The 23,067-nt window shown below is 39.3% G+C and overlaps 1 protein-coding gene across 2 annotated transcripts in view; it reads left to right on the plus strand.

The window, feature by feature from the left end:
* Window positions 1-23,067, plus strand: part of LOC115237832 (autophagy-related protein 16-1) — a 446,913-nt gene that overhangs the window by 278,755 nt on the left and 145,091 nt on the right. The gene's annotated exons all lie outside the window — the stretch shown is intronic.

The following is a 23,067-nucleotide window of genomic DNA, read 5'->3' on the forward strand; positions in this document are numbered from 1 at the left end:
GTTTATTGGCAGAAATCACCGTGGACACTTTGCCGATAATTAACGCTTCAATTGCGCACTATCTAGTTTCAAACTCTCATAGCTGAGGGCTGTTTTGCAATTTCCCATTCAAAAAGATTAAACGGATTACAATATATCGGTCATTATATTCACACGTAATAACGTGAAATATCATTTCAAAGAGTCTATGTGAACGTCATTTTATCGGACTTTATATTATATTCACCATTATTTGTTCTCTATCTTAATTTATAAAATACAAGACCAATAATTATATCCGTCTTTCAAAAATTACTAATTAGCAATTAAATCTGCATTTTTTAAAATTAATTATAATGTAGTTTATTCTAAATTTGTAATATTAAAACCTATTTTAATGTCCAATATTCTCAAAACATATAATACGCTATTACTTTACATAGAGAAATTATAGTAAATGAGATAATAATTTGCATTGGATAACCGTACATAATATATTACAGCTTTATGTAATGCATTAGCTGGGATGTTCGATCTGTTTATGTAATGGACGTTATACGTGGCAAAGTATATACATATGCTAGTTGCCTCGTAAATTTGTGCTAACAATGATTAAATAATACATCTTCATTTACATAATATCTATGCGCATTGTTAATGCTTGTTACACAATATACGATATAATATATTTAGCAATTTTAAAGATTCTAATTTGTCGACCTTCATCTGAAATTGTAATGATGTAATACTCTAGTGCAATTTCTATATTACGATTATACAAACGAGATAGATATTGAGCTTATTTTAATATTTATGTGTTATCGCGCACACGCAGATTCATCGACGCGGCTTTACCTCGAGTCAGATGTCACAAATTGCTTGAAAATACATATGGAACTATGCAGTTTGCCGTGATATTTCTATTTTGAATGCATCATTTATTAATGACCCCTTTTTTTCTTGTACTATTCGGTTATATCTATAAGTTCAATTTTACTTGATAAACACAAGTGGAACTCCCCCCTTGCCGGTAACGGTAGCGCGCACACATTTCTCTGTTCCGCTCTCTCTCTTCTAAGCTCCTCCGCAAAACCCCGCACCCTTTCGCCGATACGTTGCGAGAGAGCAAATCGTCGAGAGCAGACGCATTTGCGATTTAAGCGGCTCCGTAAAATTTTACGTTTACCAAGCGCTCTCGAGCGACGTCATGCAGAAATAAACGGGGCGCTCTTATTTGTTTGCGCTTCGAAATCATGCATGCGAATTTTTCTTTATCTCGCGAAAGCTTTCACGAGCTTAATCCAGTTTGAATACCTGGTTAGGTGAGAAAACTTGACCAGATCGATCCTCTCGGAATGTATTTTGCCTCTCTTGTTATCTGCTGAATGAGATAATAAGTAAGCGTTTCGCTTCTGTAGTGTTTTCTTCATCTGCCTTTTATTTGATATCTCGTAACACAAATAATAATAATTTTATAATTTAGTTTAATTCGAAAATGTAGAGTGATGTGTATATCGCGATATATATCTCTGAAAAGAAAGTAATCTTTTTTATAAAAGGGAAATGCTCAAATCTTCGTATTAAGTTGTCAAGCAGTGCGGAAAAAATATTTAAATTGAAAATATAAAATAGTATCGCAAGAGAGATGAACATTTCTCTCTATATCCCGTGTGACACTAGTTAAATAGCGCATAAAATATTGTGCAAGCCGCACATATACAGTTACTTTTAACCGGCAATTTTAATAATTATATTTTATTTTACCAATAATCGAACGCATACGAGGCACAACTGGTTATATAGAGCATAACATCTAAATCTGTATGTGTTTCCACATAGCTTTGAAGCGATCAAATTATATCTCGATTATGCAGTCCAAAATGAGCTAATATTTACCACTTAGACGCACGCAACTTATTATGCCGCCGTAAAGCGCTTCACCGTTACGTCGCACTTTTACGAATGTATCCATCACCCCCTTCGCGGCGAAGGTCGTTGGACCCGTAGAAATAATCCGTCGCGAAATCGTATTTCTGCAAATATGTTACGGTTCCCGCGGGTGGCAGCGTGCAGTATGTTGCGAAATCTTCTGTTCCCTCCTGCGCGCGCATCATCGCTCATAATAATAAATTATTTTCCCATATGCGGCGGGTCGGTAACGAACGGGCTTACGCGGTAGCTAGCGGCCACTGTCCGCAATGATTTATAACAATTTCAGCTACGGGTCTCATTCAGCTAGCGCGCTGCTGCCTTTCTTCCGTCTTGGTCAAGGTGATCTTCGAGAGTTATCCACCTAGCACCGCTACTTCTCAACGAGCGGTCGATCGCTGGATGATATTATACGGTATTACTTTCATCTCTCCCTTCTCCACGATGCTCGAGAGAGCTACGCTGACTCTACGCTCTCTTCTACTTTAATGAAATCCTTAAACTTCCCGACGACGTTTCTCACTCTGATATTAGCGGCTTAATTATTTTCACGATAAGCGCGTCATCGCGATGTAATATGCGACAGTTTGCCTCTCTTTATCGATAACGATGAGAAATCCACGTCGTACATAGCTCTTTCTCGATACAATTTGCGATATTCAAATGCTCCGAGTGTTGCGATAAAACGTGACATTCTTTTTTTTATTATGTCTATCAAATGATAAGAAACACTCAGCGAGATTCGTACAGAAGCGTATGTATATATTGACGTATATCGTCAATAATGTCTGTTGAATGCTTACGCGATGGCATAACGAAATACGGCTCGAGCCTTTTCGTAGCTATGTAGCTTTTATCGTCTCGATGTCGAGGGACGCGCATACGTAATCCGTTATCGTAATCGATGTTTTATGAGCGACCAGTGGAAGTTGTAGCGATACGCGTCCTCGTAGATAATCGGTAAAATGATTATCAATGTCTCTGCGCGGTAGATTTATCTCGCTCATTGACCCTCTCGCGAACTTTCCGCGAGGAAGGGGCGCGAATGAGGGAAGGGAGAAACGATGGTCTCTACTAGACCATCGGATATCGCAGTGACCGGCGTCACTCGTGATTCACCGACGGTGATTAAAGGCTGACGATCGATCGTCGATCATCATCGTTGCTTCATCGATTCTACCGGCATGCGGACGCGATTAGTTCTATCGTACGATCGCGCGGGGTTAAGCGTTTCCCAGGGGTGTGCGGGAGAAAATGCGTCTTCGTTCGGCATCCTTCCCTCCCATCATGTCCCCTCCTTTCTCGTGCTCGCCGTTTTCTTCTTCGTTAGGATACAAGAAGGCACGCCGTGTGTGTCGTTACCCGGGCCATAACGATCGGTCAACTAGGCACAAGCGGAGATTAGTCATCCGTGGATATTTAGTAGCGGGGGTTTTATATACACACATTGCGTACACGCGCATATACGTACGTCTGTATATCCTTCATTAGCGCCGGTCGCGCGGTAAGACCGGCTAATTACGCGTACACATAAGGCCATGGCGTTACGCACAATATATTCCCGGTAGTTAATCGACCGTGTCGGTGCTTCGAGAGATTTTTACCGAGCAAAAACGACGAGGCGCCATTATGTAACGCCGCGCGCGAACTCCGACCGCGAGATCGATGGTCCATCGTTTCACTAGCGCACTGCGAATACCACGGAAGAGTTCGGGATGCGAGATTGATTCGAAGACATTACGATCTTGAGTGCGGGACGTAATAATCATAAAATTTCGTGTTCTCCTTTCGCTCGGCTTACCGCTTCGACGGTCGCTGCCGTTTTTTGCCAACGTTAAATTTCATTTTGCACAACCGCGTACATACATCGTATATATCACATAGTTTTTGCTCTTATATATAGAGTCGTTCTACTAAACAGGTATCCATGCGAGTTGTAGTTAAATATACGAAATACGCCAAGGCGTCTAGATACTGGTGTTAGTATCTTTTCATCGTTTTCTCGGACTCGAGTAAACGGCATAATTGGCTCTAAGAAAAAATCGGAAATGAGAGAGAAATGTTAACACTAACAACGTGTTTTGAATACACGCCTAGAATCGAAATGAAGAAAACCGTAACATTGGTTTGACTACCTATTCATTTCGAACTGCCCGTATCTTTATCCCTCAGACTCATGCTTTCCTTAGAAACTATACATAAAAATAAGAATTTTTCTGCGATATTGTATAACAAAATGACATAAGAAAATTATGCATTTAAATTTGTTTAAATTATTTAAAATATATCACAAAATTATAAAGTGTTAATATTTACAGCATGTTATAAATAAAGTTTAAACAGAATTCTTTATTTATATAATTTTTAAAAAATATATAAAAATTTTAAAAATATATATCATTCTCTAAAAGAGATACATAATAGATTGAGGAGGATAAAGGTACAACGAAAGATTGAATAAAATTAGAATTTCATACATCAATCAACCGCGGGAGTTGCTTCTTGGTCATCAGACCCACGAAAGCAATAGTGCTCCGCGTGAAAGTAAACGCTGGTACAATCGGTAATCTGTCATCACGATAGATACCGTAAAACTTTTGCGAGAATGATATATTACTGAGTTAACAGCAATGGAAATTACTCACGCCGCCAATCGTATTCGCAGAAACTGACACGCGTGAGCGTGTGAACGCCCGATGTTGCGACGGGCTAAATTACGAGGCGTTGTTAGCCGATGCTCTGCGGCGCGTCCAGCGAGAAAATATAATGTCCGCTATGAGAAACTCGCGGGGATATCTGCCTCTATTGCTCGTGTAGCCGGATATTAACTCGAAAGAATACTTGGACTTCGTCTTACTTCTATACAGGTATACACGCGTACGCATACAATCACGCGCGTCTATATCTAGGTAAATTACCATTTCATTGCCACGTTGACCTTTATCGCAACGCGGAAATTATTAAATTAACGATCGAGATCTCCTTCTCTTGCTTCTTGAAAGCAATTCCGGCGGTTTCTTCGCGGCGTCATCCACAGAAATCCAGCACGCCCGCTTCTCATGGCATTTTCGAAATCTCGTTAAGCGGTAACGGAGATTTAATTATAAGCAGAACGATGCCAATTACGCGACGCTTTCAACTCCACTTTATATATAGATGGATCCTTGAGATGCGCAAATTACATCGAATTACAACGGAGGCGTTGATTTTTTTTTGATCAGCTATTTCCACTTATTGCATAAATTAACGATTCGCGGAAATGTACGAGAAACGCGATACGCGTCTGGTTCGCGAACTCTGTGCACACCGATGAAGTTGATTTTCTTGGCGATTAAACGCATCGGTTTTTTGTATATTTCTCGACAAGGTCAACGACCTTAAAAATGTATCGGATGATATTTGAATCTTTTACGAAATTCGCATTTAGTTCTGACGCTTTTAGAACACTGAATGGCTACTGGTTTGGCAGAAATAATGAATGACGTTAAATCTTATCGGTTTCCTTATTGCAAGTGACTAAGGCGGTTTCGAAGCTCGCAAAGGGTCCCGTTTTCTCGGTATCGAGATCAATATGATAGCGCGTTCGAATTCTTTTCCAAACCGCTGCAGTTATTACAGCGTCGGTCTGCAAACCAGTCTTATCGTCCTATCGCGTGTAAATAACGTTTTTTAACAGTAGATCTGCTTATCCGTTCTCACGTTACGTCTCATTTATACGCGCATTATGTAGTAATTCAAGGTATATCAGTGCTGCCGTCATTTACCTAAAAACATCGACCGGATGTTTTATGCTCACTTCTGGACTTGGATTAATTAGGCCACATGTCTTATTATTTGAACAAGATTATCCGTAATATCAGTCGTTCTGTCGCACACCGATGTCATCGTACCACAATTTCTTGTCGGTGCACCGAGTTTGCTAGATTTTCTTGCCACGAATGACCTAGACGAGAGCTTTATCGGACTAGCATCGACAATCAACGTTTACGGCGTCACGGATTTTCATCAGCAGATCGCTGCTTCGATTTCTCTCGGCGAAAATTTACCATGGATATTTATCCACCACCAAAATATCCAGCGATACGGAATCGATCTCGCTCAGGTTCGTCGTTTGCGTTACTCTAGCAAATTTCAATTCGATACCAGCGCGACTAGTATGATAATAGAAAAAGACGATCAGACATGTTTCGCGAGAATGCAGTCTGTACAAAGTCGCGAGAGTAATAAAATTTCCTGCGATTGAGCGTTACGCGGTAATAATATCACGATAACATCACGGAAATACAGTGTTACGAAATGTTACTACAAATGGAAATAAAAAGGGTAAAACTGTATAAAAAATAACATACCTCCGATTTTATTGCCATTTAAATATGTTGTAGATGAGATTTTTCTGAGCATGTTGAAGGCTGTTAACGAACTGTGAGAAATAGGTGAAACACATTGACAAAATATCCATGACCGTGTGTCTATCCTGTAAATGTAAACAAACACTTTTTCTACGTCTGCTCTACAACGAATAACATACACAAACAAGTAACGTACACGAACTTCACTTTTCCTAATATTACTTTATAATACTTGAGAAAAAGCATTAAAACTGTTAAACTTTAATTTGTTATATCTTCTAAATCAATGTCGTTTCCCATTTATTTCTTGCGGGGAACTACTCAGAAGAACTTCCCCTACAACATATTTAAGTGGCGATAAAATCGGAGGTTACCTTTTATGCAGTTTTACCAGAAAAAGTAAAGAAAATTATAGGACGATATTTTGTAGAATTCTGTTGCATAAGATATTTGTCGATCGCAAACACAGATTCGAATTTATGTGTAGTAAGCTGGTAATGGCGCAATAGTGATCCAATGTATGGGATTTATCATAGCAATGCTGAAATCTTAAACATGAAAAAAACGCTCGGTGGTTTAGCGTGACATAATTACATGGCAGTAGATTGAACGCAAAAATAAGGAAGATGGAGGAAGAGCGAGGGACCAATTTACGTAAACGCACGATTACTATCTTCTAATAGCCCATTCTTGCTTACATATATGGTAGTGTTTCTTCTATATGCTTCTATGCGCTCAGTTTATTCCATTCTATTCTATTCCGCTTTATCTTGTTATTCTTTTTATATGCCGCCACGCACAAGCACGTTCTTCCAAATTTGGAGTTTACGTAATTCATCGAAGATTATCGGTACGTCATCTCGCTTATATGGAACTCGCGTGATTGCTAATACACACTGTCAAAGAATACTATCAAAGAAGCAGAATATAATGTTATCAGTTGTTATGATGGATAATGCGCATCCTCTAAAGAACGATCTCATCCTCCTAGAACGAATGCACTTCCGTCTCCTGAAATGCGTCCTCCATTTCCCTTCATGATATTCAAACCGCGACCTGAGAGTTTTTCCACGATCCTCACGGACGTCCAATTCATCCTCAATTCTCTGAGATGTAGTAACTATTCTTCGCGAGGGAGGATTTCTCACTTTCTCACGAACTTCTCTCGGGACTAAGACTGATAATGAGGGCCGAAGAAATCAACGTCTTAGCATGACAATACGACAGACTCGCCCTTAATGGGTTACATGGCGGTGACGAGAGAGGGGTGAGCGAAAGATAAAAAGCGCTCTGACGGCCGGAAATTTCCATAAAACAATACCTCGGGTATTAATCAACCTTTCTTGCCCGTCTGTCCAGGTCGTCGGCTGCCTTCGTCGAAACTTTCTCCTCTCCTCCTCTTCACCTCTTTGCCACGATTCTCGCGTTCCGGGTGCAACAAAGATGAACGCTAATAGTTCAACTTATTTCTACTATGAATTTATTTGCGAAAAAAATTAATACTTTAAAATCTCTTTTCCAAAAGAACAATCGTTCCATTAAATTAAAACGCGAACGATTCTGAAAGGTCATATTCAATTAGCGTTTTAATCGAAACCTCTGTTACACACGCATCGAAACTTTCGTATCCGAGCGTTATGGATCAATTTCGGTGAAACAATTCGGGTTTATCATCGCTTCTACCATTAATCGCCAATTTAATTTTGAAACGCACAGGTTTGATGGTGGATTTGTTTTTGTTTTTTTTTCTTTTCTGTTTTTACTGGTCTCTCTTCCGTTGATGGTATTATTAACTTAACAAATAAAAATTGTATATCCTATAGATATATATTTTGCATTCAAAAAAATATAATTTCTCGGTTTTTGAAAGTGCATGCACGCGAAACAATAAATAATCCAATGCATATATACAATATGTATATAACATCTCTGTGCATGTATATAACATCTCTGTGCATGTATATAACATCTCTCCTATTTCCAATATTTTTTTCCGAAATTACCATGTATTATATCGACATTAAAGAATTTACATCCGCTGGTTTATGTTTGATGTTGTTTTAAATTACATTAACGCGCTCTCGATTATATATAGAGCTCAGTATTATATATAAGTAATTAATCACAGCAATTTATGTTTTGTTTATGTTCAAGTCATTATTTAAATATAGTTTTATTATTAGAAAAACATAAATTACGTTATTAGATCCAATGGACAAATACGTGTTATAATATTTCATACATTTTGTTGAAAACACAATCCGAAAGAAATTATTTCGAGGCAAATTCGATGAAGTAGATTGGCTTTTTAACATTTATCAAATTTGAACGAGTCCATAGTTTATTCAAAATAAAATAAAAGTTTCCCAGCGACTTTCCATAGCAAAATCGATCAAGCATAGAAATGTGTGGCGGAAATTCGCATCGGTGTTCCGCGTATGTGTCAAGTCGTATATCATGGCGGAGAAAATGGTTCGCTGATTTACCCCGTCCGATCGAAAGTTACGTCGCGTTTCCGTAACGCGCAAAATCTTCTTTATCGCGAGATGGTGAGGGGATTAATCGAAGCGCGTCACGCGGATTCTAGAGATATAGTCGGATACCTTATGTTACGTGCCTCTGACGTTCGGGGTATTTGCCACGATGGCAACAACGCAAGGCGAAGCCGGGGTGCAAATTAGTATTCCCGTAGATGCCTTCTCTAAATAGCCTCGCCGTGTGGCGCTTTGCGCATCCTCGCACCGACATCGTCGCGTCGTGTCGACGCTTCGCAGGCTTCGCCGCGAGCGATACCGCACGGCCATGCATTTTGTCCTATTACGCGTAAATACGGTTACGCAAGATTAAAGAGTGAATTAGCACATTCAATTAACGGTTACGGCCGCCCCGGAACGCATTGCATCGCGTGCGCCGCCGGCGCGTATCTATTTCACGGGATTTCTCCTAGCGATCTGGCGTATCGCACGTACCGCCATTCGGCACGATATAATGACCGCGCGGGGGATGCTGGAAAAGCGCGGGATAGCGAGAGTCTAAAGGTTGAGAGCGAAATGCAGCCAGAGAATCTTTTGCGGATTTTAAGACTCGTCGATGCGAGGTGTATGCAACTTTATCATGACTCGATATCACGCCATGTTACCCGGCCCACGTAGAAGTCGCGCCGGACCACCGGAATTGCCACTGAAATGGCCGCGAGAGCTTTTAGAACTTATTTCATGAGATTCCTTCTACTGAAAATGCAGCACGTACTGTATTTTGGCACGATACCGCCAAAGAAATTGGTGCATCTAAGAACCATCAATATATTTTATCTCAATGGCAGGTGGAACGTGCGGTTCTCCCCGTCCGGTCTTTATATTAGATCAAATTGTGCAAAGATTGTATTTATCGAACGATAGCCAAATCGCCGAATTATAGCTGAATGAAGCGAATATTGTTATATATAGTTCTAATAAATCGTTATAGTTCTAATATATCGTTATATATAGCAAATATATAGTTCTAATAAATAATGCTGAAAATGTATCTCTCTCATTATTTTGATAAAAATTTCACATATATTTATAGTAGCACAAAAAATACTGTGTTGTCTCTTAATATCAAAGACACAACTCTGTGCTGTCATAATTTTTTGTTTTTATTATATGATGTGTATCTTTCTGTATGTGTGAATTTTACATCGTTACTGTACATTTTAATGCATAACGACGCCTACATAAAATCACGCTGCTCCTTCATAAATGTCGAAAGCGGTCAGAACGTGCGCGCTGAGAATGCAACGTCCGAGATTATCTCGCACGGGTTCTCGGACGACGGTGGTTTAATCGAGTCGGTGGTAATCTAATTCGACCTTTAGAGTCACCACCGCCGTCACGATGGTTGCAAAGCAACGAAACCGCCGAGGACGGAGCGAAGAATGCTCTCGATTCCGTCGTTTTTTTTCTCTCTCTCTCTCTCTCTCTCTCTCTTTTTCCCACCAACCTTCGTTCTTTCGCTCCCGAACACATGTTACAGTCTGCGCGTCTTGTTTTCAGACGCTTAATTACGAAATGCGCGACACAATGTTCCTCCGCGAATGTTCTATACAACTTTTAATTGTATCCATCGCGAAACGCTGTTACTGGCGGACTGAGCACGTTTCAAATATTGAATTCTGTATTCTATGAAGTTTTAGTAGCCATTATTTTATCGTAGCAAAAGTTTGACAGAATATATACACATATTACACATCCGACGATGGAACGACGAATCGAAATTATTTTGTCACAATTATTTCATTGCATCGAGAGATAGATTATTTGACACGTTTCGGTGTAATGTAATAAATTATGTCGATAATTAAAGATTGAATATCATTTTTCAATTACCGATTCATACAATAAAAAGGAAAAGCATTTTCAGTTTTTATATAGAATATACATAAATCTATGTTATATATACAACAATATATATATATATATATATATTTATTATTTTTTATTATTATATACAGACATAGATATGTACATATATCAAACAAACAATGCAAATTAATCTATTGCAAGCGTTGAAATATATAGACACGACAAAAACTTCTCGATTTTTTTTATGCCAGCATACAAGCATTCATATTTTTTGCACATTGTCTGCATATTTCAAATTCACGATATTGATTTTGGATTCTGGATTTTCTTTGCGATGATTGCGAGATTTCTGTATGCTTTATTCGTAATATAACGTGCGTTTATTCATAATACAGTACGTTTGATCCTTATCTCGCTGAATCGAACACGAGCGGATTTTGCAACAACAAAAATTACTACATCAATGTAGGGCATGATCCCAGTCAAAGGCGGCGGTATACTGCAAGAAACGATCGTTTCTTTCGCCTATACAATGTTACGGTGTGAATACAAATTGAAGGTTTTACACCAACGCCCGGTGTGTCCGCGTAATGGTGGGTCCAACCACCCTTCTCGATCGTGAACGAAGCGTGCCACGAAGCCGTCCATTTTTCTGGCGGGTTAAATTTCTACGACTTGACAGCGCGACGTTGACGGATGCACCGGCCGAAGAAATCGTGCCTCGCGACGCGTCCAGACGTGCTCGCGCTATCGTTTGCATGAAAAATCGGTGCGATGTACCTTAAATCCTGCCGTGATCAGAGGCGAGCTCGTTCTGTTAGTCCACGACCTTTCGGAACGAGACCTTAGGATAACAAAACAGGTTTTGCGAGTGCATTCTTTCATAGAACAGTCTTCTAGTCTTATTTCAATGTGAATTCAATCTTTCATCTATTAGACATGTAATGAAATATATCCATATGTCTCATTCATTTATACATGATAGTGTTTAAATTAATTCGCTATTCTAGGAATCTCTCTCTCTCTCTCTCTCTCTCTCTCTCTCTCTCTCTCTCTCTCTCTGTGTCGTCTCTCTCTCTCTCTCTCTTTCTCTCTCAACAACTTACAAATGTAAATGACGTATTATTATACATATAGTCTGAGAATTATGTTCTTGAATATTAAATGCTTAAATGAATCAAGTATTTAATTGGGTGCAAAATTATAAGATTTAGATGTTGCGTGTATAATCGACAGCAAGACAGTCGATGTGATTCATTGTTATACACGAAGTCAGCAACGTTTGCTATCCAGTGTCATAACGCCAGAATAATTTATATCGCGATAAAACATTCGTAATCTATTTGATTGCAGTGAGCGTTCTTCTTGCATCAATGATAGTTTTATGTGTGTGTCCGAGTAGATAACATCGTTACTAAGCTCACAACGCGTCACATAGATACAAAACGGGTTATATCACTTGCCAGATTTGCAAAAGGAGGACTCGTTCTTCAGACTTACGCATAGAGCGTAAAGTGGTTGAATCTCATACAAGCACGAGGGCAAGATTATGAAACACAACAATCGTGTTGTACTGTTAAATTTTCCGTTTAACGCATTCCTAAATCAATGAGATACGATATAAAGATTTTAATAAGACAAGAAGGCGACAGACAATCATTAATGTCGCACTGCCGACGATGAAAAAAGCAGCGGCGTTCTATCGACCGGTTTTCCAGGAGCCCAGAGCTGAGAGCGACTCGAACCGGTACTTCGCGTGTATGTAGATTGCCGAGTTGAGAGACCGGACTGATACTCGCGATTGTGTGTCCAAAGGCACGATATTAATTTAATAGGAAAAAAGGGATGATATTATCAATACTCGTGCATATAGATATGATACATTGATTTCTGCGCAGATATTCAATTCTAATTTTAGCTTCAACTTTATTTTCTTTTAGATATTTCTCCTTTCCTTAATTAATTTCAGAGATATAGACTTTATTTTAATGGAATATTATATAATTATAGGCTTAGTTGTGTGTGTAAAACTATTTAAGATTTTGCACCTTGCGTGCATGTGTATATCGCATTCGTAGATGTGGTATACTAATCCCTGTACTCAGATATTCGATTATAATTTTAACTCTTTTTTTCTTATTTAGTTTCAAGTAGACTTTATTTTAACGGATTTTTGAATTTAAAAATTATACATATATAATATTGAAGACAGCGTTAGAAAAGATATCTATATAATCAGGTTTGTCTAAAAATTGTTTCCAAATTAATTTGTGGAGATTGGAATGGAAATTACTTTGCCTGAGTCGTCTCTTATATTAAACCTTCTTCAAACGCAAAATATTTCTCTTGCGAAACAGCTTTTGAAAACTGAATCTGATTTGCATAAATAGAAGTGTGTTTTCATCTAAGAAGCTTAATTAAGACTTCGAAAATTCATAATTTTCGCATTAATTGGAATCGTACTCGGAATCGTATCCCGCAGCTACTACTACTATTATACTACTACTACTACTTGTAAAACCAGTCTTGGCCACGGAACTTGGTTTGCGTTACTTCGTGATGTTATTTGTGTGATCTTGGTTGAACTCGCGAATGTCGATTGCAATCGAAGTGTTATGAATAGGTCGCTTTCGTATATTTCTCACTGGCGCGGCCTGACTTTTTGTCGCCGATAGGTAGATCCGAAACGCGGATTATATGTTTGCCTAGATACTTCTCAGTCGAGGCCGGGGACTGTAAACTCGTGCGAGAGATCGTGTTCGGTCGTACACATAACACGTATCCGAATGCATCTACGTGTGTACAATGGAGTCCCGTAGAGAGTTCTCTTTCCGCACTTGCGATCTTCTGCGCGTATCCGCTGTACACGTATTCCGCTCCGCTTCCGGCTCCGCTTGCCGCGGTTACGGTGTCTCAAGAAAATGTATAATATCACACGTAAAAACAATCGAAACACAAATATTAACACTGGTACGGCAATAGGACCTTATTTAGAAGATTCGATATTTTTTTTTTGGTACAATGATAAGAGACTGATGGCGTTTCTTACGATCTACGCTATGAATTGATTGATGAAATACATATCTGAAAGATATAGAATTCTATAGATAAATTATGAAAATATATAAATATATTTCAAGCTAGAAGAGATTTATGTATAGCATCGATAATAATATGAAAATCTATTTATCATGTATATTATTACACTATAAATTATTGTAATTAAAATATTTTAGCGCGCGGTAAAATACATAATAACAGACAAAGATGGTACACAATATCGCGATAACAACATTAATGAATAATGCAAAAGTCCCATTTGCACACACAAGGATAATATTCTAAAAGAATTTTATTGGCGTATCTAATTGTACGTATGTCATAACATGAACACGCTCCGAGACTCGCGCAAGAACCCACATCTAAATTTATAGATGCAGTTACGTTATATGTTAATGCTGACGCGAGGCATTTATAGATTATTAACTGAAATATATATTTTTTTTATTGATGACCCATGAAATCGCAGGCGTTATTAAAACCGCCGTTAAACGTTCATAATTCAAATCCGCATAATGCGCGGAATTAAAGATTACGATTATGGGATAGACGACTTTTAAATGTCATAAACAGTTTGTACTTTATCGGAGCACCATTTCGAGAGCGAGCAGAATTAATATGGCACTAATAACAATGAAATTTTTGTTGATGCAACAAAGTATAAAATGCTCTTATGACAGTCACATGTAATAAATCAAAATAATGGAAAGCTTTCTTTGTCAATCGATTTATACAGTTATGATGATAAGTAAGAGGGTGAATACAGGGGATGAAAAAGAGTATTAGTAATAGTATAAGCCTTAAATTATTTTAACCTACATATGATGTCGCAGCTGGAGCACTGGTGCTTTATTATAGATTATATGGATAGGGACACCGCTATTGCTGGTTTAATCGACCAACTTTTCTACCGTTCACGGCTATATAGCTGTTTCTGACGCAGCGAGGAAGCAGCTTGGACGAAAATTAATGGATCGGGCGTACACATTCATACAGATACGTACTTATGCATTGTTGCACCTAGCCATTCGTGAATTCACATAAATTGTGTCGCGCGTTCTCACACAGTCGCGATGGCGCGAGCTGCAGGTTATCGTTTTGCGTATCCCGTTACACGGAAACAAAGTTTGTAGCCGAAAACTGATGGCTCATTTGTTATGCATTTTCGGCGATTGTTTGTTTTCGAAATGTGCCACAAATACATGAATATGACAGCGTGGAATACAGCATGCGGAGAATGAAGTCTGCGAAGAAGATAAACTTCAATATATTTTACATATAATTTAGTTTTAACATAATCAACTGTCGTTTATATCTCATAATCTCTTATATAAAGAGATGTATTTTATCTTTATAACTTTAATAAGAGATTGCGCAAAATATTTAATAGTATTTGGGATCGAAATTTAGAGAAGAGAAAGGCAGAATCGTGATTGCTCGAAATGTCCGACTAATAACGCGCTTTTCTTGCTCCATTTCAAGCTTTATATCTCCAATATAAAGTATCTTATATTATTTTGTCCTGTATTATTCTGATATTTATGATTTGGGTAGCACGGTTAATTTCGCTCGTTTACGACTGGTCGACTTAGTTATTTCGCGCTCCCGCCGTCCTTTAATAAGAGTTAACAATAAAATGTTGTAGACATCCATTTTGGTTTTGATATGGTCAGGAAAGAATAATGAAATTGTTTCTATTTTTAATAAATTGTGACGCCAATTGCATTGTAATGTCGTACGTACATGTGTATGATCGAAGTTAGTTTTATATGAAGTAAAGTGGTGACTGATTGAGCGTGTCTTGATCTGGTCTTTCGTTGCACGCTTTTTCAGATGTAATTAAAAGACGCAGAATCGAGAAATTACAATGCAATAATTCTCGGAAAAAAACCCGATCGCTCAAAGCATACTTTATGGCGCGCATACCAGATATGCGAATTCCGAGGTACTTTCACATAGTTGTTCGAAAGTCATCTTACGCGTATCACGCGGAATGAGAGAAAAATATTTCATGTTCTTGAAGGGCCGCCGGCGAACTTGACGGAATTTCATGATAGCGTAGCAATTTTGCTGCTAATACTGGGTTTATTTATTTTACCTAACTATTGGAAAATTCTAATTTTGTTTAAATAATATCTCCTGTTACTTTTTCTCGAAAGCGTTACGTAGTAAGGAATGACTTTTCATTTCTCTTTAAGGAACGCTTCAAAATCAACCTCTTTTATAACTCTTCTTAATAACCTCGAAGATCGTTTTGAGGGCAGGTAATTTTCTCAAAACATATTAATTAACAAAATAAAACAAGTTGATTACTAATTAGAAATTTCATTTCTGAAATGAGAGAATTTGTCATTTTAAAACTAATAATTTTGTTCTAATTAGAAATATTAACAAAAATAATCTTATTAAATAATAGGCTATTTTTTATTAGGAATATATCTAATCAATTAATAAATTATATATCTAATTCTACGATTGATTGTAATATTATTAATATTAGAAATTGATTTATAAATCACGAATCATTAGTGTAAGCTCCTTTCTTTCTTTTTTAAATTTGGAGTATATAAGTATATAAATAATACTATATATAAACGCAGCCTTAGTGTATATATATATATATATATACATATACACATAAATTCTGTCAGTACTGAAAATCTATAGTTTACGTCACGTATACTATAGATTTTCAGTACTGGCAGTGAATATCGGAACGCAGCCATAGTTATATCCTCTATTATATTTGGATATAACTTATATCATATATATATCATTTTTTTTATTCTATAAATATTTTATATAAGTCGTTAAGAGAGAGTGTGCTTGGATATCATCAACTTTTCTGGTATATCTACATTTCAAAAACCAGCGTAACCTCTATCATTCTCCGGAATAAGTACCGCTTCATATAGCCCCTAAGAAACGTAATATCCGGTTGTACATTGGCCTCGATTCCACTGACACCTTGAGAAACTTTTATCAGGGAAATAATATCGTTGGAACTTTGGTATGAAGTTACGTTTCCGAGCTCCCCGAATAACCGTCCACGCCATTCCAGGAAAAGTTCGTTCCTCTTGCGTCATTGCCGGGCAAAAGTTGCACCGTTCACGTGGAAACACGCGTCGAAACTCACGAATTCAGTGGATGTTGTTATCGCATGCGGCTCCATGCGCAAAATATACCATACATCCCGTTGTGTCGTGATATCGACAAGAATAATCGCGTCGCGTCAGTACGGCGAATCATTTCACTTTTGGCACTGTTTCTATCGAAGGAGGACTTGTTTTCATCGCGTAAAAATTTTAACGGACAATAACGAGCGAGATCACGAGCGAAGAATAATGGCCGGTAGATACTTTCGGCGCGCGGTCACATGGTCGAGATATCGATCATCCCCTCCTCCTCTTCCTGAAAACCACGATTTTCCGAGGCCCGCATACATACTGAGAGGACGCGACGGCGGAACCGTAGCAAACGCGACTATTCGTTAATAGGTCCGCAAAGGAGAGAGGGAGGGATAAACAGGGGATATAGAAGCGAGCGAGAGCAGGCGAACGACGAAGGGGAAGGTAACGATCGTGAACAACGGGATGAGATAGATATGAGAGCCTTCGCGGCGAGAGGAAAGTTGTAAAAAATGGACGACACTAGACCTGACCCCTCTTATCCGCGTACAAACAACTTTTACGTCGGTACCGCATAATCTACCTCTGTGTCGCTACATTCCCCTTGGGCTGATGTGGCGGCGGCGTCTCATCGCTTTACCTGCCTGCACAGGTGATATCGATGTCGACGAAGTTAGGCAGAAGTTAGTGTGCGTTTGTCGGTGTACGTGTTAAAACGCTTAGGAACGCGAATGTGCATTATGTACTCTCGGTCAAAGAACGGTGAGGTCACAGAAGGAAGCGAAACCGCGACGACGGAAGTCAGCGAAGCGAGGGTTGAAAGAGAGGAACAAAGGTATAAAAGGCCGCATTCCACGTACGGTCGTATAGTTGTTGGCACGAGGCTTTTCGACAGATTTGTCGTCGTCGTCGTCATCACGATTGCATATGACACTACTGCTTAGTATTCTTTATCTACCCCTCGACATAGTTTCTTTTCAATGTTTCTTTTCTACTCGACATTTCCTTCGATCTTACTTGCTTCTACCCTCTTCCTTTTCTATTTCCTCTGCTCTTTAGCTCCCGTATGTTATATTCTCTGCAAATTATTAATTATAGTTACATTTCAATTATACAGTTATTTTTATTTCGACGACCGGTCACAGGAGATATGAATAGTAAATATTTCTCGCGTTGCGAGCTTTCCATACGTCTCTTATTCATTAACAGGCCATATTTTCTATTTGTGTGATAAAACTGAATAATATCCTATCATCGATAGAGAGAGAGCATAGCAGCGCAATACCCGCGAGACGAACACAACAGCGTGATTTTTCGCGACGGTAACGCTTGTATGTTGACACGAAACACGGTCGGTCATTCTGCACGTTCGGCAGGCGTGCGCATGTATGTCGGGTAGAAATGTATGCGTTTATGTGGATGCGGCAAACCGGTACATAGCACTTCTACAATCTATAGCACGTCTACATGTCTCGTTTACATATGTTGCTACGGGATCCTCTTCTGCCGGTTGCGCAACAATGCGCGATAGCTTCATCAGCGGCGCGCCGGCACTACCGACTAGGCGAGGGTGAGTCGACGAGCAATGTCAGCATAGTCGTAGCTGTCAGCAACGGCGAGCTGTTTTCAAACTAATCAGCCAAGAGGAGGAGGTGCAGCGTTATCTTTCGGCGACGATGCGACAGCGCGCTAACGCGCGACGCTCGACATCGCCGTGCACCACATGGGCTTTTCGGGGTACGGTAAGAACAATCTACACAAGGAAAGTTCTGACTTTGCGCGCGCGATACACGACAACTCTCCGTTTCATGGGCGAGCATTTTTTCGCGCTTGCCGGGAACGCGCAGTGAAAATGAAAAACGAGGCTGGACTCGTTTAATGAGAGCACGGTACGCGGACGATGCATAGGATCGAGCGCGCTTCGGACCCGCATTTCCCTACGCTAGTATCACGTATACCAGAGATAAGCCTTTGTGCGCGCGAGAGTAGATAGGGCGTTTCTTTTTTGTTGCGTGCGCAAAAATGACGAAAAAGGGTTTAACGGACGTTGCGTGTAGAGGCTCTTATGCGCCGGCTCTCAGCGAAGGAGATCGTTTGTGACGTTCCGCGTTTTTGCGTTCCGCGATTCAAGCGAGGCAGTTTTCTGGGCAGATAGCGCGCGTCGTTTTTGCATAAAGGTAAAATGTTTGGGGCAACTTTATTATTGCCGCAGAGATTACAGCTTTTAGTCGGCGCGATAGTATTTACCATGGCTGTCATTCCGTGGCGTTAAGCCGACGATGACCGCGTCTGATTACTTGGTGACCCTTTCGAAGCGCGCGCGCGCGCGCGCGTGAAATGTCGCAGTGATTTGTCATTCTCGTTCACGAATCATCCTCTTTGTCAGTAAGTAAAATTGTTAATCAAGAGAAACGAGCGTTTCGACGCATCCCGCGTGCGAAAGTGAAGCGCGCTGCGTCGTCACCTGCGTCCTTTCTATTCAGCGCGTCCACCGGAGTGTTAAATGATATACCATAGTGTCTGTCAAAATGACGCATTGCATTTACCTTTGCAAGTACGTGACCAATGACGCGTGATGTAACCCAATCAATTGCTTATCTTCATTCGTATATTTGCCGATGTATATTAATGCGTTAGTGTATTCCAGTGAGTCGTGATTCTCTCGCAGGGATGATGGATAGCTATGAGCGAGGTTATACAGCGATATGATCTTGATTAAGCATCGATGTTTACAAGACAAACGTTAGAAAATACGACGCCAGATGTTTCACCTCAATTATTATAGCTGCGTGTTATAAAATACGTTAAACGAACAGAATAAGAAAGAATAATTAGTTTTTAAAAAAATTGTAACTATTACATCTGATGTGCGTGACTAATTTGAATGAGTTTTTAATATCACAAGGACATTCCTAAATTACTGTGTTTTCGAAAAATTAAGGACATACCAATTTTGAAACATCGAGAGGATAGTTTCGAAAATAAGATATTTAGTCGCAGCTAAAATTACAATTGTCCATTGGAATTCGAATCATGATGAAATAGCGTGTTTGTAGTTTTGTCGTAGCTCCGTTTTTCTATCTCTATTGTAAACGCAAGTTGAACGAAACAACAAACGGATGATGGCAACGATGGCAACGATGGCAACGTTTGGAATTTGCATGGTACCGCATGTAGAGAGAAAGAGAGAGAGAGAGAGAGAGAGAGAAAGAGAGAGAGAGAGAGGGAAGGAGAGAGAGAGAGAGAGAGAGAGAGAGAGACAGGCAGATATCGGTTTTTGATGATTTGATGATTTGTTCCACATTCCGCGCGCTGAGCGCGGATGTCTACTCTACCCACGTCGCCGTCCATCAAAAATCTAATATGCGATGTACGCTCGTCGAAAGGATGTTTTACCGGTATACGTACGCGAAGCCCATGTGTTATCTATTAATCAAGAGAGAGAGAGAGAGAGAGAGAGAGACAGGCAGATATCGGTTTTTGATGAAATCGGTATTTGTTCCACATTCCGCGCGCTGAGCGCGGATGTCTACTCTACCCACGTCGCCGTCCATCAAAAATCTAATATGCGATGTACGCTCGTCGAAAGGATGTTTTACCGGTATACGTACGCGAAGCCCATGTGTTATCTATTAATCACTGCGTCCGTATGTTCTTCAGTTATGCTCAAATTTTTCTTTATTATCATTTTATTAAAAAAATGTAAAGCCAATTATTTCTCAAAATTTCTTCTCTCGCTTCTACAAAAGTGCATTGCATGGAAGGCTTAGGAAGTATATTTATATACTATCACGTCTTGTGATCTTTCTATTTATCCGTATCTCTATTTCGTGAAACTGCAAAACATTTTTTTTATTATACATTCATCCTTGCATTCTTTCAAATTTTCATATTATTAGTATAGTTGATATTTGGCTGATAGGAATATTTTAATACACTCTAGCTGCTATTTTGTTAGTTTTTATAAAATTTTAATATCTAAGTGGATAAATTTTCCGTTTCATGTGTTATATCATTTTGATATGTGTTTATCACATTGCGATTCTGAGACTCGATGAAAAATAATCCGTAGATGAATGCAACGCAACAGTAGAGATTTAATGCTTGAAGCAAAACAGTGGGATTTCAACTCTTGTGATAAATAGCGGTCTCTTGTCTCCCATTCCCCTAAACAACCATGACACATTGCGAGGTGCAAATTTATGCGCTCATGAAATTTTGCGGCTGAATCGTATAAATTTATCAAATAATGCAATTATGTGCATATTATTTGCATTCGCGTTTGTATTAGGAGCGTTAGCCAATTCAACGAGATTTCTCGTAAATCTCTTTTTGAAACTTATACACAATGGTCAATATATAGACTTTGTTAATATTCTGACAAATAAAGGCGAATGAACAATTCTATGTGCTTAACTAGGTGAATCAATATTGATGCATCAGCTGACTTACTGTCACGTATCATCTCGTATCAATTTACCTTATAGAATTGTCAATGATTGGCGTGATTCAAATTAATTTCCCTAGCGTTGTTTTTAGCACGTTGTGTCCGAAACTATAATATCGCTTACGCGCGTAAACGCCATCACGATTCTACTATTCGGCATCCGTGATATCGAGCTGCTGTCTGCTATTTCGCGGGCCCCGAAATTATTCGTAATGGGATTTAATAGGATTAGTACGCGAGAGAGCATGCGTCATATGTTGCTCGGGCGATGGTCAACGACCGATACATACCAATTTACTCGATAGCAGCCTTCGCCTGTGGAATTTCTGCTCGGCGAAAGCGACGTACGTCTCGTTATACGCGTTTCAACATATACGGTTTATTGACGATTACGACTACCTGTCTCGCGTACGCGTCTATACATATCCATATATTGTACATACATACCCACACTTGCCACGTTGAGCTATTAATCGTCCGATCGCCTTATACAGGGTTATAGTTGAGTCAGTGCCCAATCTGTGTGCGCGTCAGCCGGTTGCGTAGCGCCTTTTTATTGCCAACTGATGACGCCTTAAAAGCGTGTGGATAATAATACGCGTACGCCTCCCTTTTTGACGTGCCGCTCTTTACCCGCAGAATAGCTTTTTTTATCGCGTTGAGTCTATTTTGCTCTTCGTCTTCGTTACGTCACGGCCAGTCGCGTAGTAACGAGAGTAGTTTTCGTAATCATTCCCGAACGGACGAACACGTTCGAGGAACGAAGACGGAGTACGTTTGATTCAAATATCCGTTAGCTCATTCGAGTCAATTATCAGTGCTGTCAGGTTCCAATCTACCGTCGGCCCAATTAGCTCGTGTCGTTAATGAATGATATCCCGTACTCTTGCAACACATTGTTCGGCCAACACGTTCTGACTTTACAGCTAGATTCTCGTGCGTAATAAATCGAGAATTTGTTACGAAACCGATGTAAAAAAGGGCGTATTGAAGAAAACACTCTATAGAGAATAAAATTAAACGTTCTTGTAAATCAAGAGACAAGCAGCTGGAAGGTGGTGCATTGGGTTATTAAAAACCGGATTTATTACAACTGGAAGAATACTTATTACGGAAAAAATATGACAACAATTACGGCTGTCAGTAGCTTAATAAGGGCGATGAGTATCGTCGTTAAACGTGGTAAAAAAAACGTCAGATCCACGTAATGTAGACTCGCGGTAAGCTTACGTTTCCCCGAACGACCGTGCAGATTATCATAATGATCAAAATTTTGATATAGTGCAGACTAATTATTTTGCTCTCGAGGTTCTGTAATAAATTCTAGCATTTATTAACACGTACTAATTATAATAAATATTAAAAAACATGCTTCGCAATTATAAATCGCTCTCGTTACGGACGGATATTAAATATTAACGGATTGCGCTGAATATTAAATTATGCATCTTGAAACATGATATGTATATGCATTGATTTTTTGTAATGAAAATTTCCATTTATATAAATAGTTTAACAGAATCCAGCAAGTAGACTATCTCATGCGCTAATATGCGTTGCATGAATCCTTTAATTATTCACGTTGCCGACGAAAATCCATTAAATCGCGGTTCTCCACGTGTACTATATCGTATGATGTATTCGGGGGCCATATACCCTCGTATCTTCTTCGAAATAATTCGTCGTCGTCGCTCGACGGTAAGTTATGCGGCCGCTCGTGCGCATCGCGCGAGAATTATGTTAACAATGCCATTAAGGTTCACGTTACTCCATGGTAGAAGTGTCATATTTTTTATTCCCCCCCCCCCCCCCCCCCCACCCGCCCGCGCCGC

Source organism: Formica exsecta, unplaced genomic scaffold, assembly GCF_003651465.1.
Source record: "Formica exsecta isolate Colony F162 unplaced genomic scaffold, ASM365146v1 scaffold31, whole genome shotgun sequence".
In the NCBI taxonomy this organism is placed as follows: Eukaryota; Metazoa; Arthropoda; class Insecta; order Hymenoptera; family Formicidae; genus Formica; species Formica exsecta.